We start from the raw sequence: 15,451 nt of genomic DNA, 5'->3' as shown, positions 1-15,451 counted from the left end.
AGTAAATCATGAAATAAAGCATGTTTCATTTTAATATTTGTTTAATTTTTTTGAGATAATAACCCTAACATTGGTTCAAATTTTGAATGCAAAAAGGGCTTTTGTTGTTTTTATCCGGTTGGACGAGTGCTATCACAGAGGTAATTATTTTAAAAGATAGAGCAACAAATAAGGAATACAATGATATATTAACATTATAACAATTAAAAATAAAAACTTGTTTTTTTTTAAATAAACGTTTTTTAAATTTTGTTTCGCCTCTCCTTTAAAAAATGAGGTTTCTGGTTTGTGACTGTTTTGCATTCAATGAGCGATATGACAGTCAAGTTATCAAAGTCATTACTATGCCCATACATATAACACAAGAATGTTAATTGAAACTATGATTGCAATTGATAATTAGGCAATTACAGTCAAAATCTGTTATCGAAGGGACTGCCTACTCATATTTCGTCGTAAAAACCGATAGTCGTAACAGCCGATGACGTTCTTATTAAGTACCTAATACAATAGAATTCAGCCGGGACGTTTTTGGTAAATATAACCAGTATGATATTCTAAACGATGTCGTCGTAAAATGTTTTGACTGTAATTATTATTAATTGAATCTTTCGTCCTAAACACTGTGTCAATTAAAAACGTAAAACATTTTTAAAGTGCCACGAAAAACAATGTTTAAATATTTGTTTACTGCACATTCTACAAAACCATTATTTCGTCTGAGAGTGATTCCACAAGGTCACAAACCTGTTTCACAACAACGCAACGGCCTTTATTTATTTTTTATTCGACATTGTATAGAGAAGCATCAACCTGTGATTTGAATCGAATGATACTTGTTCTGGAATTTTCCATTATTGTATATAGGTATGCATGTATTTTTTAAACCTCAAACACAAAATATCCTTATTCATATAGGCAAACAAGTAAACTTATGAACGTGATTTTTTTTATTAAGTAATTGTAAACTTACATTTACTACCAGATCGCGTCAAGGGCGTAGAGCGGGCAAGAAGGACTGGCAAGAAACTTTCCGCCACTCTTTTTAATCGCTCAGTTTTGAGTCATACAAATTGTTTGAAGCAAATAATTCCCAAGGATTAGCATCATTTAAGTATTCGTTAAATTAACAAAAAGATTTATTGATTAATTTACTTTTAAAGAGGGCTCTGAATTTATTAAGTGGTAATTCTTTATTTCACTTGGAAGTTTGTTGTAAAAACGAATACAATTTCTATCTAAAGAGTGGTTTATCTTCTGGAGCCTGGTTGGTCGTACACTCAGCTTGGTTCTATTGAGATTGTTCAATCAACTCAAATTCCTACATAATATTAAAGCGCCTTTAATGCCTCTACAAATTTATTATAGTTTACATTTGTTGTATATATTTTTTTCTTGTAATCCTAATATCCTATCTGCCTTCCTTCTTTGATCCGAACCCCTTCACGGGTAAAGGCTTCCTTGAGCTCTTTCCAAATATCCAGGCTTTCTTAATCATCAAGAACATCCCATATTACGTCGAATTAAAACAATCATACATTCCAAATACTTTGCGGCATAAAACCCATACATAACAATATAATTACATAAAAATACTCAAGCCATTTACCGTAATCATCTTGCTTTGTTTACATATTTTCGTGTCTCTCATAATACAGTTTATTACCTCATAAGTAACGCATTACTGCCGATAAGGCGTTAGTGGAAAATTTTCTAAATAATCGTTTGTTTCGTGTTTTGTATAAAAAAATCAAGTATTCATTTGCGTATCTAATTTAGTTTAAATAACAAAAATTATATAATTCCAAAACTAAAATCTCTAGCGTCTACAAATTAAAACTTCAATTATAATTAAAAACTTTTTCAATTAAGCACAAACAATTTCTATTCACGATATTATAAGTATTAAAATTGCAAGGCTATTCAACCACAATCGCAGCGATCTAAACTTTTCAAGTTTGGAAAGAAGAGGTTTAAAGAAGGTTAAAAAAAATATTGGTAGTGGTGTATTGAGTTTTCGCACCGCGTTTAATTTAACACTCGCTGGTACGGTGAAGGAAATCATCATGTGGAATGCGCGTGCGCATTGCAATTGCCTATTAGAAAAAACAAATGATCACCGGATACAGAAATTGGAGACCGAAAGTATATCAAATCAAATTATCTTTATTCATATAGGTAAACATGTACACTTATGAACGTAAAGAAAAACAAATTAGATTAATTGTAAATTTACATTTACAACCAGTTCGCAAGTCAAGGGCGTAGAGCGGGTAAGACGCGGGAGGCGAGGCAAAATGACATGGGAGAGGCTGATTAAATTAAATTCTAACTCTGCAATCACATCGACAATACTTTCGTTCTCGTTCTACAGTCAATAGACGACTTTATAAGAAATTCTTAATAATAATAAAAATATATTTCCGTAAAAACCTTCGCACCCAGCAATGGCTTTTCATCTATAGCCATGTCGAGAGGTCCTATTCGCCACACTCCAGCCCGCATACCCCGAAGCCAAAACTACTCAACAAAATAGGTCGCAACACATCAAAGAATCTTTCAAAGACTGTTGAATATGTAAGGCCAAATGTTGATTAGTTTCTAAACTTCGAAGCCGAAATAGTAACAGAATTGATACTTCTTGTTTTGTATTGGTTAGACAGGAATATGAAATATATTTACGCGTGTGCCAATGAGGTTCGGTGGCGGATTTTGTATGTATATGTTCGAATAAAACACTGTTTGGAGTTGGTTAACAATTGAATTAAATGGTTTAAAGTATGAACATAAGTATATAAAAAATACCTACATCTGTGCATTCTAAAAATAATTATTAATCTTAGTTTATAATGTTTTCTCAGTAAGCGAATTCTTGTAAATAATTCATATGAGAAATAAAGTTATTCTAACCTTAAAGTTATTTTGCGACGATAACCTAAACTACCTTGGCGTATCTAAGGGTTCACAAATCTAAATGACACATATGTTATTGGGCATTAGCTGAAACGAGAATGTTAAAATTCAATTTATTAGTTTGGTAAAAACTCAAGGGTTCAATATTGGCTTTAAGTTTGTGACGATCGTTTACAATTTGTTAACGTTTCTAATTATTAATTAATTATAATATTAAACATGTACCAAAACTAAAGTTAGGTAACGAAGGAACTACCATTTCCGGTTGTCAAAATGCAATACGTTATCGACACACTTAAAGTGCTCCTTAAGGGAGGGTCATAAGAACCACATGCAACTAATCAAGATCTATCTATCTATCCAAGTTGTCAGTTTCAATTTCAGTTTACTCAAATACAGTGATTAAATAAAAATACCGTGTATAGATCCCATTTTAACGAATATCATATATTAACATAATATTTAAATTTTCTTACAAATCACTCGAAGAACATACATCTTCATCGTTCTAAAATGATAATTCTCACAATATTATAATAAATATATTGTGATCCTAATTATAATTTTATTTAGATAAATTAATTTACATTGAATAAAAAACGCCCTCATTCAACAAAATTAAATCCGGGTTCAGTGCACTAGCCGTGAAACATAGACATACAGGCACATATTAACAAGCTCTGTACATTTCCGACTTAAACGAGAAAATGAATGGCATAATTGAATTAATACCGCTTTAATATGCATTGCCTCGGCGTGAATATGGGTCACGTTAACGTTAATATAAGAAAAATATGGCATTGTTAGTAAAATAAGCTCAAAATATGTTTTAAATATATTATGTTTTGTTGTTTGCATGCATACTATAATATAAAATACATATTTAAAGGATCCTTGTGCTTGGATATGAATTGCTTCAGTATAAAGAGGTAACGCGACTGAACTCTCCAAAATAAGCAAATAAGCCAGCCTAGCCCCTTTCAGAAGTTTCCTGGGAACTTAACAGAGCGGCCTTACTGTGACCTATTCCATTACGTGGGTGATCCTATGGACTGAAACAGTCTTTGCACAAGGAACTGTGAGGAGATAGAGACCCGGATATTGTCCCTATAGGCTCAGCAGTTAACTCCTAATGGTAATATGTACTAACTGAAATATAGCAATTCATGAAACCTCATACTTGTTCTGTAGTGTGTTTATTATTTTATGTAAATCAAAGCAATGATATATTTACATTTAAACGCATATATAATTACCATATAAATACCTCACATCCATAGTTAGTTAATGTTAGTGGAAATGTACTCAAAAGCGGAATTATTCAGTATACATTACATTAAACTTATCATTTTCAATTAAAGGTTCCACCCATTTCCGGGTAAATAATAATTTACTTGCATACATACAGGACAATTAATTAAATGCTGATATTTCATGCAAGCTTAACATATTAGATCAAATCTGATCAACACCTCACATACTTTGTTACTTAATTTCGCCTATACTCCTATTCCCCTGCGGTTTCGTTAAGAAAACGGCTCGTAACAATTACGGAAGTTATTTTATAAGAGTTCACCATGTTTTTACCATCTAATTCGCATAAATGACGCAATCGTTCCAGAAACCGATTTGGAAACTTAAACAATACAAGCGCATTGTTAGCGCATTTCATTCGAACTTGTGTTTTGCGGATCAGTTGCGGGAAATTTTAAAGTTAAACAAAATGGAGCCGAGCGCGCTTTAGAAATGAGACTCCGCCTATTTTTAGTCTACCATATTTCTCTTTTTATATAGCTATTATAATACTGGGAGTTTTTAAGTTTAAATTGAAATTCTAACATTTTAAAGTCTAAGGTGAAATTGTATGAAGCCCCTAATAGAATGTGCGCTCAGAAATTTATATGCTAACACTACAAACGTGCAGTATTTTACATACATTAAAATAGAATAAATCTTTACGTAGGCTGTAGTTTCTTTAATTAATTTAGTATTGCCGTTAATCAGCTTGTCTTTCGACAAAGGCTTCCAAATATGGCGACATATTGATTGGTCCTTCGGTATTCTGTACCCTTCCACCCTTCCTATATCGTCCTCACGTCCACATAACGCCTCACCTCAGTATTAATATAAATACACTAGCACTCCCCGTTGTGATTGAATTGGGTAAACAAACACAAACAAATACATTTTTCATACTTTCAGGTAATTAGCAAAACCGTTTTTTAACTTAACTATATAACTCTTGCATAGCACAATTTTTAAAACTCGCAGAATCGATTCAATGTTCAATCTCGCCATAAATATTTTATAACTGGATAGCAGGGCCTGAATCCCAAATGAGATTATGAATCAAGAACTCATCTGTCAGATTAACAAGTTTCCGTGTTGAAACTTTAGCGAATTTAATGCCCAACTGTTCACTCTAAGTCAGAGGATTAATAAGAGTTAATCCTTAGTTTAATATAGCACAGAAAACTTCTAGATTCCTAAAGACGTGAGAAGACCAAATCCTTATTTTTTTATTTTCTTTATAGCATTTAACAGCTGAACATCACACATCGGCACATCGGGTCCCCCTTATGGATGAAAAATAAATGACCATGATAAGGAAACAGACGTGCATGTCAACGCGGAATTAATTAGATATTGACCGAACTAAACTACCCATCTCTTGTTTTAACATCCTCACCCAAAGTACGGAATAGAAAAGGAAGTAAGGCGTCTTGATAGCACCAATCCGCAGAACATAGGCTTCGTAAATTCAAGGGCGACTATTAAAATACAAAACAAGAAACCTACGCATAGACATATACATAATACACTTGTGCTGAATCTCAATGTAGTGACGTAATCACATAGGACGCAATTATATCTGACGACCTTAGCATGTACTATTGTATTGTTTATTATTATTTGCATTAAATTGTATGTGATTATAAAGCGTCAATCATTTACGCATCTTTTAACATAACAAAAGAATTTACTGTTTTGTTGATTTGTAAATTAAAAAATACTTTATTATTACAGGTTAATTGATACAGCTTAATACAAATCATACTAAAATTAGTATACCTCAAATAAAATAGATTTGCTTTAGAAATATTTCAATCAAAAGAGCTAACGATTACAAATTGGGTACAAAGCCGGGGCCACACCCCTTTTCATTTAGTTTAATTGTTGACACTGTAAATACTACGTGCTATATACATGTACATGTGTCTTATGTTATAAATTCTATCGTTCTGTGTACTGTGTAATGAACAATTACAAGATGTTTACTAGGTTTTATTGAATTTTAGGAAAAAAAAATTATGTTACAGGAGGCAGACGCGCCTGACTGATGTTAAGTGACACCGCCGCCCATGGATATTCGAACTGCCATAAGGCTCGCAAGTGCGTTTCCAGCCTTTGAATTTATCATTAGTATATACAATATATTTTAAAAATGTCGGCTTTTAATAAAAACCCTATCTTCAACAACGTTATAAAAGGAATCCTTGGAGACACATACGCCACCAAATCATAGACCAGCCACTCACCGTATTGGCATTCAAAATGGCCGCCGCGAGGATATCGCTCAGCATACATAATCCACCTTCAGGTGTTTATGGCATACGACCATACACACAGAATGCATATCACAAAGATATTCGATCCTTATACAATGGATATTTCTTAGTATTTCTAGAGGTTTATTTAATAAGTTATAATTATTTTTATCCGTTATGAATTTATATTAAGGTCACGCCGTGACAAGATTATTAGCTTTGTCATTACAAATTTTTGTAACTCGTCAACCTCGCATATATAAATATACATCAGTACGAAATCTGAACTAAACTCCAGTATTTACATATGAATTATTTACATTGATACACATAAAAAATTAGTATTTGCGTACGTATCATTAGTAGCGTAGTATTCTTTTATTGTTAGGTATCGGTAATTTCTAGCAAGCATAATTATTACAAGTTATTTATTAAAAGTAATATGTGTAATGTGTATAGTTAATAACGAAAAGATAGTGAGACGCTGTGATGATACGACGGGATTTTTTCAAGTATAACTTTGATACATAATGCAATGATTTAATTAAATTAAATTCGTTCGTATTATAATATTAAGTGTGTCATGTACAAAAACTATAATTTTTCGTATTAATTGTAATGAGAAATAAGTTTTTTAAACATAAAACAAAAGATGCGATATCGAGTATCGTTTAACGGTAATAAAAACTGTCAACCAATCAGAAGCAAACGAAATGCGTACACTCTTCATACTTTATGTGCTCATCACTCAACATCAGGTGAGCCTCCTGCCCGTTTGCCCATTTGCCCCCTGTTCTATTTAAAAAAAACATACATTACGTTAACGTAGTCTTGAACATAGTCAAAAATACTCTCATAGACCAAAAATGTTAACCAATGTATTGGTTTACATATCACGCGTCTAATGTAGTATTCAATAACATTTATGGGTACTAAATAGGTTTAAATTCCCCTCGGACCCAATCCCTCGAGTATGACGATAACATCCTTGAAACTTTCTTCCCTTCAAAGTCGCCGCAATTTCATTTGATTCTTACTTCGAATTTATCTTACCTTTGAAAGTTTTTATACCTTAATCGATTTGCATAAATATTCTCAAAGGAAAAAAAAGACAGTGTTAAAAGTACCTGGAATATCTGTACATAACTTTAAGTAAGGATATTATAAAATATCTAACTACAACTCAAAATACATAACTTAAATTCCTTAGTCAAGGGCGTAGAGCGGGCAAGAAACTCTCCGCCACTCTTTTTAGTCGCCAATACCTGAGTTTTGATCATTTAAATAATCGCCAATATTATATGTCAAAAAAATAATTGACTATATTCATTGAGTTACGTTTAATCAGAGTTTTGAACATTTTCCGTGATAATTCACAAATTCCACTTAAATTTATTGTTAAAATGAATACAAGTTTCATATTAGGTTTATCTTCTGGAGCCTGTTGGTACGTTTAGATTAGTTCTGTTTCGAGTATTATACTGGTGAACATTTTTATCGTTTAGATTTTATTGTAAACTTGTATTATAAAGAAGAAAGATTTAATTTACAGCGGCTATAGGCATATGGCTAGAGGACGTTGAGATATTTGCTACCGTGGCTGGTAAATAGACTACCCACTTATTAGATAATGATAACCTACATAAAATTAAGAAAAAAAACTACTTGTATTCTGAAATACAAATGAGCAAATGTTGAATAATTTTCTCAACGTTGTATACGTATTCCGAGTAATAAGAAAAATAATATCATAACAAGTAGCTATCTGCAAAATGTTAAGTAAGTTCTATGAATAGGTAAATATTAGTCATAAATTACTCGTGTACTTAGGAATTACTTAACCGCACTAATTGGTTAAATGCACGTACAGTTGTACATGGCCGGCCTCGATGCTGTTAGCAAATAGAAGCCGATCGCAATGCGTCGATTGAAAAACAGTATTCCACATTTGTTCACAATCTTTGTTATAACGCTAGTATAAAAAGTATGAAAATCGATGTTACATATATATTCACGCTCTAATGGCTCGTTAAATTTTGATAAGATACTATTTTTATATATTTATTTAGACATGCAACGTTATTATTTGCTACCATATCGGCTTGAAGAAGTTTTGATTCGTAGAAACAATGGAGACTGCTTGTCTTACAATGAGGAGGGTAATGTGTTCTGGTTTGATTTCTTTTCCAGGTCCGTTCTGGTTCCATATTGGGCAGTAAATTTTTAATTTCCAGCAAACAATACAAACCTGTTCAATATGTGGCTATAAACACTACTTTTTCCTAGTTTTCATATATTACATACATAATTTAAATGTAATATTTGAGAACTAGGAAAAACCCTACCAGCACACAAATAGTATTGATTCAAGATCAAAATATTACCTCCAACGTTATCAGTACATGGCATAGACAAATATTTGTCGACAAATAATAAACCAGTGATAATAGACATTACGTATTCGATAAGATTTCGTGGGCAAATAGAGAGCAAACGTCGTTTAATACTAATGTTATAATAAAATATATTCTTTACTATAAATCCTTCATTAAAGCTCTCAGAATCGTTATTAATAATCTTCATCTTTATCCTAAGTGTATAATTCAATTTTGTATGTATATATTACAGTATATATCAAATAACGAGTCGCATTGCAAGTCAGAGACATCCCATATATATCTCTTTACAATAATAAATAATCAACAGTATCGCAACTGTGTACTCATACAACTTACAAACGATATCACTTTCAATCGTTCATCAAATCAATCATCACCAAATTATAAATAATCCGATCCGGCAAGATACCAATCGCTGCACTATCACAGATCACTGAACCACTATCAGAGAGCAGTCTTCTTAAAAGACCGTTTGATACACGTGTCGGCATGTACCAGCGGGTGATCGGCGTGCGCTTGGCCAACGTTTTAGCGGCATACTGACGTACTGGGCGCACGTAAAGCACGGCCAAATTCAACGGCAACATTCAATGCCACGCCCGACACCATTCTCGAGATAACTCACAACTTATTGGGCGTATATAAGTCTAATTTAATGCAAATAAATCTTAAAAATGCTAATGTTATAAGTCAGTGTAGGTTAATAATATATTATCACATATATGTATATTCTACGTGAACACAGACAACACACGTTGTGTCTAAATCACAACATCTTATACAGGGCGGGTTTAAGTATTAGAAATTCAACTGTAACCAAGCCATACTTTGAAGTCAATGTATTGTCTTGACAAAGACTACAAGAGATAATAATATTACGATATTAATCATCAATCTTCTTCGATCGCGCTCTTCCTTACTGAAGGTGGTGTTAAAGACGTCGCACAATTTCCTCTACTCTCCTATCTTCGGCAAGCCTCTGCGCTTAGTAAGACTTGTAAGAGTGTTTACTTGATCGGTCGATCGAGTAGGGGATCTGCCTTCACTCCGTCAGGCACGGTAAGTTTATCTAAGCTTTCTGGATCTCTGCTTGTTACATGTCCAAAGAGAACGCGTCGGTAACGAAAGAATCAAAAGATTTTTAAATCGTGGACTATGTAAGATAAATTTTAAATTGCTAAGTACATTGGCATATTCTGTGATCTCACATATTACCCACCCTTGTAGGGCGTCAAACCAGATAACATAACTTTCTGTAACGTTTCCAAATATTTGAGGATGTATTAATTGTATACATAATTTTAAAATAAACTCTTAAATCTTTCTTCATTTACCCAACCTTACATAACACATCTATTTCAGTCGATCACAGACACGGTCGATGGACGATAGCCGTATCTTTTGTTTGTTTACATTATATTGTTTACATATCACCGACTTCAGATTACCTACTGGTTCTATGTATACCGAGTTTATATACTTCATATTCGTAATCTTTGACAAAGACTTTAATATAGAGGAGCGTCATATGAAGAGACATTAATCTATATATTCTAATGCTAAACTTTCCTTAATATAATGAAACACTATATCTAAAACATATTTTTTTAAAGAAACAAATCCCATTGACTTTTTGATTTTATCATGGTGAAACTTGGACAGGATATTAATATATACTAGAACTCGAGAATTTTATGACTGATTTGGCTAATTTTGATCTTTAAGTAATTGTGGAAGATCAGATAAGGTTTAATTGTCAACAATAAAACATAAGCATAGGTACATCATTATATTTTACAACACAATTAGTTCCTAGTTTCAAAACACTTGGTCAAAACAAAAAATGTTTTAGCATTAACTATGATTGTACCAGATTTTACAGAAATATATGTATATACCAAGTTCATCTAGTAGGAAACAGAATTCGCAATGTCAAAATATGTTATAAGAATAAAAAATTACGATATATTTGCAACTGATCAATCTCATTCATAAAAGAAACTTCTCTTAAATTAGATATCTTATCTACAACAACATGACACGAGCCCATGGGTCGCCCAGAAGGCAGTCATCGCAGCACATAGGCACCCATTTTACTAGGTGCGTTGCCGGCCTATGCAGGAGTATAGTATCTTTCCTTAAACGTGTCGTGTCTCTTAGTAAAGAGCCCCACCGGTAGTCAACTGCCAGCTATCAAGGTGATCTTTGAAAATACTTTTAACATATGCAATACAATTAAACGCGTCATTAAGAACATGTAAGTACAAATACAAGTTACATACTTGAGACAAACTGAATGGGAAAAGGAAAAAAAATATATTTTTCATTACACATATATTTTATTTTTTATCTTTGATTATTGTTATTTTGTTTGTGTGCTTTTGCTTGTAATAAATGATATGTCTGTCTAAATTTATCTCAAAATTGTTTACGATTCCTTCACACACACGAGTACATACAACAAATGTAAATTGGATCAACGTCACAAAACGTCGTCAATTAAGGCGGTTCGCCCCGAGTCAATTATGGCTTCGGCGATACTATTATGTACCGAATGGTGGAATGCTTCGTGAAATATTCACAAGGCCACAGACTACGGGATATCGTGTATCTATACGAAACGCAAAAACACAATAAAACTGCTCTAATAACAACAGCAAACACGTAACACCACACAGATAATAAATTAATCAGAAATCAATTAAATCGTTAATATTAAATAAGTTTAAATTTAATCCTTAAATAGCTGTTTTACAAAAGGGACACTTTATTGTAGAAGAAACTAAATTCTTAGTACCATTAAAACTAATATAGTAGATTAGGTAAATTTGTAGGCTCCACCTAAAAACAGCGTTTTTCCTATCGTTCTTTACGACTTGTATGTAGTATTAAGAAGGCTTAAAAATATTAAAAGACTGATAAGACTGAATAATACATGCCTAGTGTAAATGATATTGGATATTGTCTCAGTTCCCAGTGGATCCCAGTATTGTAATTCACATTAGGTTAGGTTAGGCCAAAAATGTATATCTTCATTCATTCATTTCACAAATCATGATCTTATAAATCAGCATATCAAAGAACCTAGTGACGAAAATATATAGAAAAAAATGAGTAGATGTTTTAATTTACGCCCGAACCCAATAATTAATCCAAAATCTCAGTTTGTTTTCAGTCTGTAGGTATAAACTAAAATCAATATATAATAAAGTAAATAAAACCGTACAAATAATATTAAAATATACTATGTTTAAAACATATCAAATAGCTTTTTAATTTTTGGTGCTGTTGTTACTGAGATAACAAGCAGGTGATCAAACTCGGTAATAATCAGTACAACGATTATTATCTATGTTTACAACAAAAACCGATAGGTATAGGCTTTTATAAGCCTCGCATTTCGCAGAAAAATCAAGTGTTTATAGCCTTTAGCCTTACATGTTAAACGATTGATCACGCAAATATATCGGAAGTTACGATCATTATGCGCACGCGTCGGCTTACTTTCTTTTTCAGTCAAAGCGTTACAATCATGGCTTAACCTAGATTTTTATACCTAGATTTAGCAATCATGTAAAAAGATTAAGAAGAAATTTGTAATGACAATTTTTCGATTAATATTATCGTGGTCGAAACGAATTATTATGAGCATGCTATAAACGTCATGACTTCCCCCGAAACAGCTCGACCGATTCTCATGAAATTTAGGTCTGACAACTGGTCTCTACGACTAACCCGTATTTTTTATTTGTTAATTCAAAATAAGTAGGTTTATATATAGAGAAAAATAACAGTAATCCTAAAAAGTTTTCATTCCGGAAAACAGTCAGTAGCATAGCAAAATGTTCCATGTTTATATGTACTAAATAGGCAGGCTACGCATTAAGAACAAACGAAGGTCGGGGGGGGCAGCTAGTATAAAAATAAAAGGTTTTTACTACATGACTTTGAAAATTATTTTTAATTAACAATTAATTACAATATGCAAGGCAACCGTGAATTGTGAAATAGTGATTTGCCCTTATCCTACATGCCTGGGCCAAATCCAGGTGGCACTAGAGAAGGGTTCCAGTACCAGTACCACTTAATAGTACTCATAACCGACGTGCACGCATACTCATGTCACGAAAGTGGATGAAGCCGCTGTTCTCTGCCCAACCCTTCTGGAAAAAGGGCGTGATACCATAAATAAATAACATTTTTTAATGACCTTATAACACAGAGTCTTTCTTCTTATTACACAGAGTCTTTCTCAACTCACAATTTAATAACAGCCAACATTCAAAAGATCCAAAGCCGATAGACAAATGAACTGCGCAACGCTTTAATTACCAGCACTAATTAAAAAGCCCTCAAGAGGATAATGAAACGTCAACAACGAGGACAGTTTCGCTGATCACAAAGGTAAAGTCCAACTTTTAATTTTCAGCATAATGGATGCTTTCAGTACAACACCATACCGTGTTATTAACTTCGTCTACCTTTCGCCGGTCTCCGTTTCTTGAAATACAAGCCAATCAGCATTTCAACGTTATATATAGAATAGTGGGGGGAGAAATACAAACAATCTGAAACGGGCAAAGTTACTGCGATAACAACACTAGACAAACATAGCATGCATATGCTGCTGCTGCATGATGCTGCAATGTGACAGAACACAGAATGAACCTGGAGTATTTATGCGATCGGCACAATTCTATGGCATACAGTCCTAGCAATTTAAAGTACTTTATATTATAAAGTCCATGTTAGGGAAGTTAGGGTATATAAAAAAATAAGCCAACGCCTTGAACCAATAACAGTCTGCGGCGGCCTAAGCAAAGATATGTTCAGTGCGTATTAACGCGAAACAATGATTTTTTTTAAAGAATACATTGCATTAAACAAAACATAGGCTCATTGCTAAGTTAAGAGGCCCGACGTGCGTTACTATCCTCAACTCATCCTAACCTCTAGAAAGACACATACTGCATATATTAACAGACGTTTCGAGAACGATGCGTCTTCGGTTCAAAAATCACGTGATTTTTCTTCTATGTTACCAAACACGATCAGTATCTCCAAGTTCTCCCGATGACCATTGTATGGCCGATATGATATTATTGAGTGATAATATCTAAAACCCGTAATATTAACAAAACGCAGATGAATTTGGAATTAATTTCGAAGGCTTTTGTTGCTTCTGGCGTGTGACCAAATTGATTTCGGATCATATTCGAAACGGCACGTGCCAAAAGTGTCATTGTATCGGAGTGGTATCGGTAGATTTTTAACGAGTTGAAAATGTTAAACCAAACGTTTCCCTGTATAAATTATTAATATAATTTCAAGATATTTTATTTACGTTCAATACATAAATTAAGCTTACTTCTGTAATGGTTTATTTCACGTTTATGTAAAGGGTGTGAGTGAGTGGTTTATTCGTATGTATTTGAAATGTTAAAGAAATAATAATATAAACTAAAAATAGTCATGTTAACGATGGATTATCTTAATATATATATTTCTTGTGTGCGTGTGTATGTGACTGAACTCCTCCTAAACGACTGGACCGATTTAGACGAAATTTTTGTGTGTGTGTTCAAGGGGATCTGGGAATGGTTTAGATTCACAATTTTGTCCGCTGGACAATGTTTTTTTTAATTAATTTTCAATTTATTAGTTGTTGTTGATTTAAGAATGTTTTACATTGGATCCGACAGACGGCGCTACCATCGCAGTGTCAAATTTTAAATAATATTCGAATTTTAATTTTAGTCTGTCCCGAAATTTAAAAAAAGTTTTGTTATCATTGTGTTATATCGTGTGTGACCATGTGCTGGATCGTTAGATATTGTCATAACATTTGAATAATAATTTTCATCAAAATGGCTTATTAAAAATTGAAATTTTGAAATTAAAGACGAGTAGACAGGACAACGTCTGTCGGATCCGCTAGTAAAACTATATATATTAACTATAAAGTATACATATACAATTCGCACCTTTCTGGCAAATTGTGTTTATAATATACTTTTATATAGATTTTACTAATAAGAATTTTTTGTCATTCAGCAAGATTTGATCTTCTTGATCGCGATTAAGTTATGTAAATAAGAAATCTAACTCAAAAACTTTCTTAATCTTTAGATAATAATAATAAAAAGTTTTAAAAGGAACATGAAACATAGATGATATATCAAAACGTTTCAAATCATTTGAAAACTCTACCTGACATCGCCAGAGAGAATTATTTAAATTGAGATTAGTCTGATCCCAGTATTCTTACCACGTAGCGAGCGGGTGAAGACAAATGTCAGTCTCGAATCTAGTTTGAAGTATAGATTGAGGAAAATTGCAACATAAATTTAATAGAATTTTGATAAGTGACGCTCTTGTGTGAATCTGAATGAATCCGTCGAGACAATTCTTTTTTTTATAGAACAGGCCTAACGGGCAGGAGGCACACCTGATGTTAAGTGATACCGCCGCCCATGGACACTCTCAATGCCAGAGGGCTCGCGAGTGCGTTTCCGGCCTTTCAAGAATTGGTATGCTCTTTTCTTGAAGGACCCTTTCTCGGAAGGAAGGAAAGCTTCTTCAAGATCATAC

General features: G+C 33.0%; 1 protein-coding gene across 4 annotated transcripts in view; it reads right to left on the bottom strand.

Annotated features, from left to right (window-relative positions):
- LOC111002933 (MAP/microtubule affinity-regulating kinase 3) overlaps nt 1-15,451 on the bottom strand; it is a 129,970-nt gene that overhangs the window by 91,262 nt on the left and 23,257 nt on the right. Inside the window, exon 1 of one of the 4 annotated variants that reach the window (XM_045629381.1) lies at nt 9,197-9,404. The exons of 2 other annotated variants lie outside the window; for them this stretch is intronic. The gene's annotated coding sequence lies outside the window, so the exon portion shown is untranslated. Of the gene's footprint in view, nt 1-9,196; nt 9,405-15,451 lie in introns of those variants that run through there. One more of the 4 variants, XM_045629382.1, reaches the window with a different exon arrangement.

Source organism: Pieris rapae, chromosome 9 (genome assembly GCF_905147795.1).
Source record: "Pieris rapae chromosome 9, ilPieRapa1.1, whole genome shotgun sequence".
In the NCBI taxonomy this organism is placed as follows: domain Eukaryota; kingdom Metazoa; phylum Arthropoda; class Insecta; order Lepidoptera; family Pieridae; genus Pieris; species Pieris rapae.
Note: the sequence above shows the minus strand (reverse complement) of the source record. Positions and strands in the feature narration are given on the sequence as shown.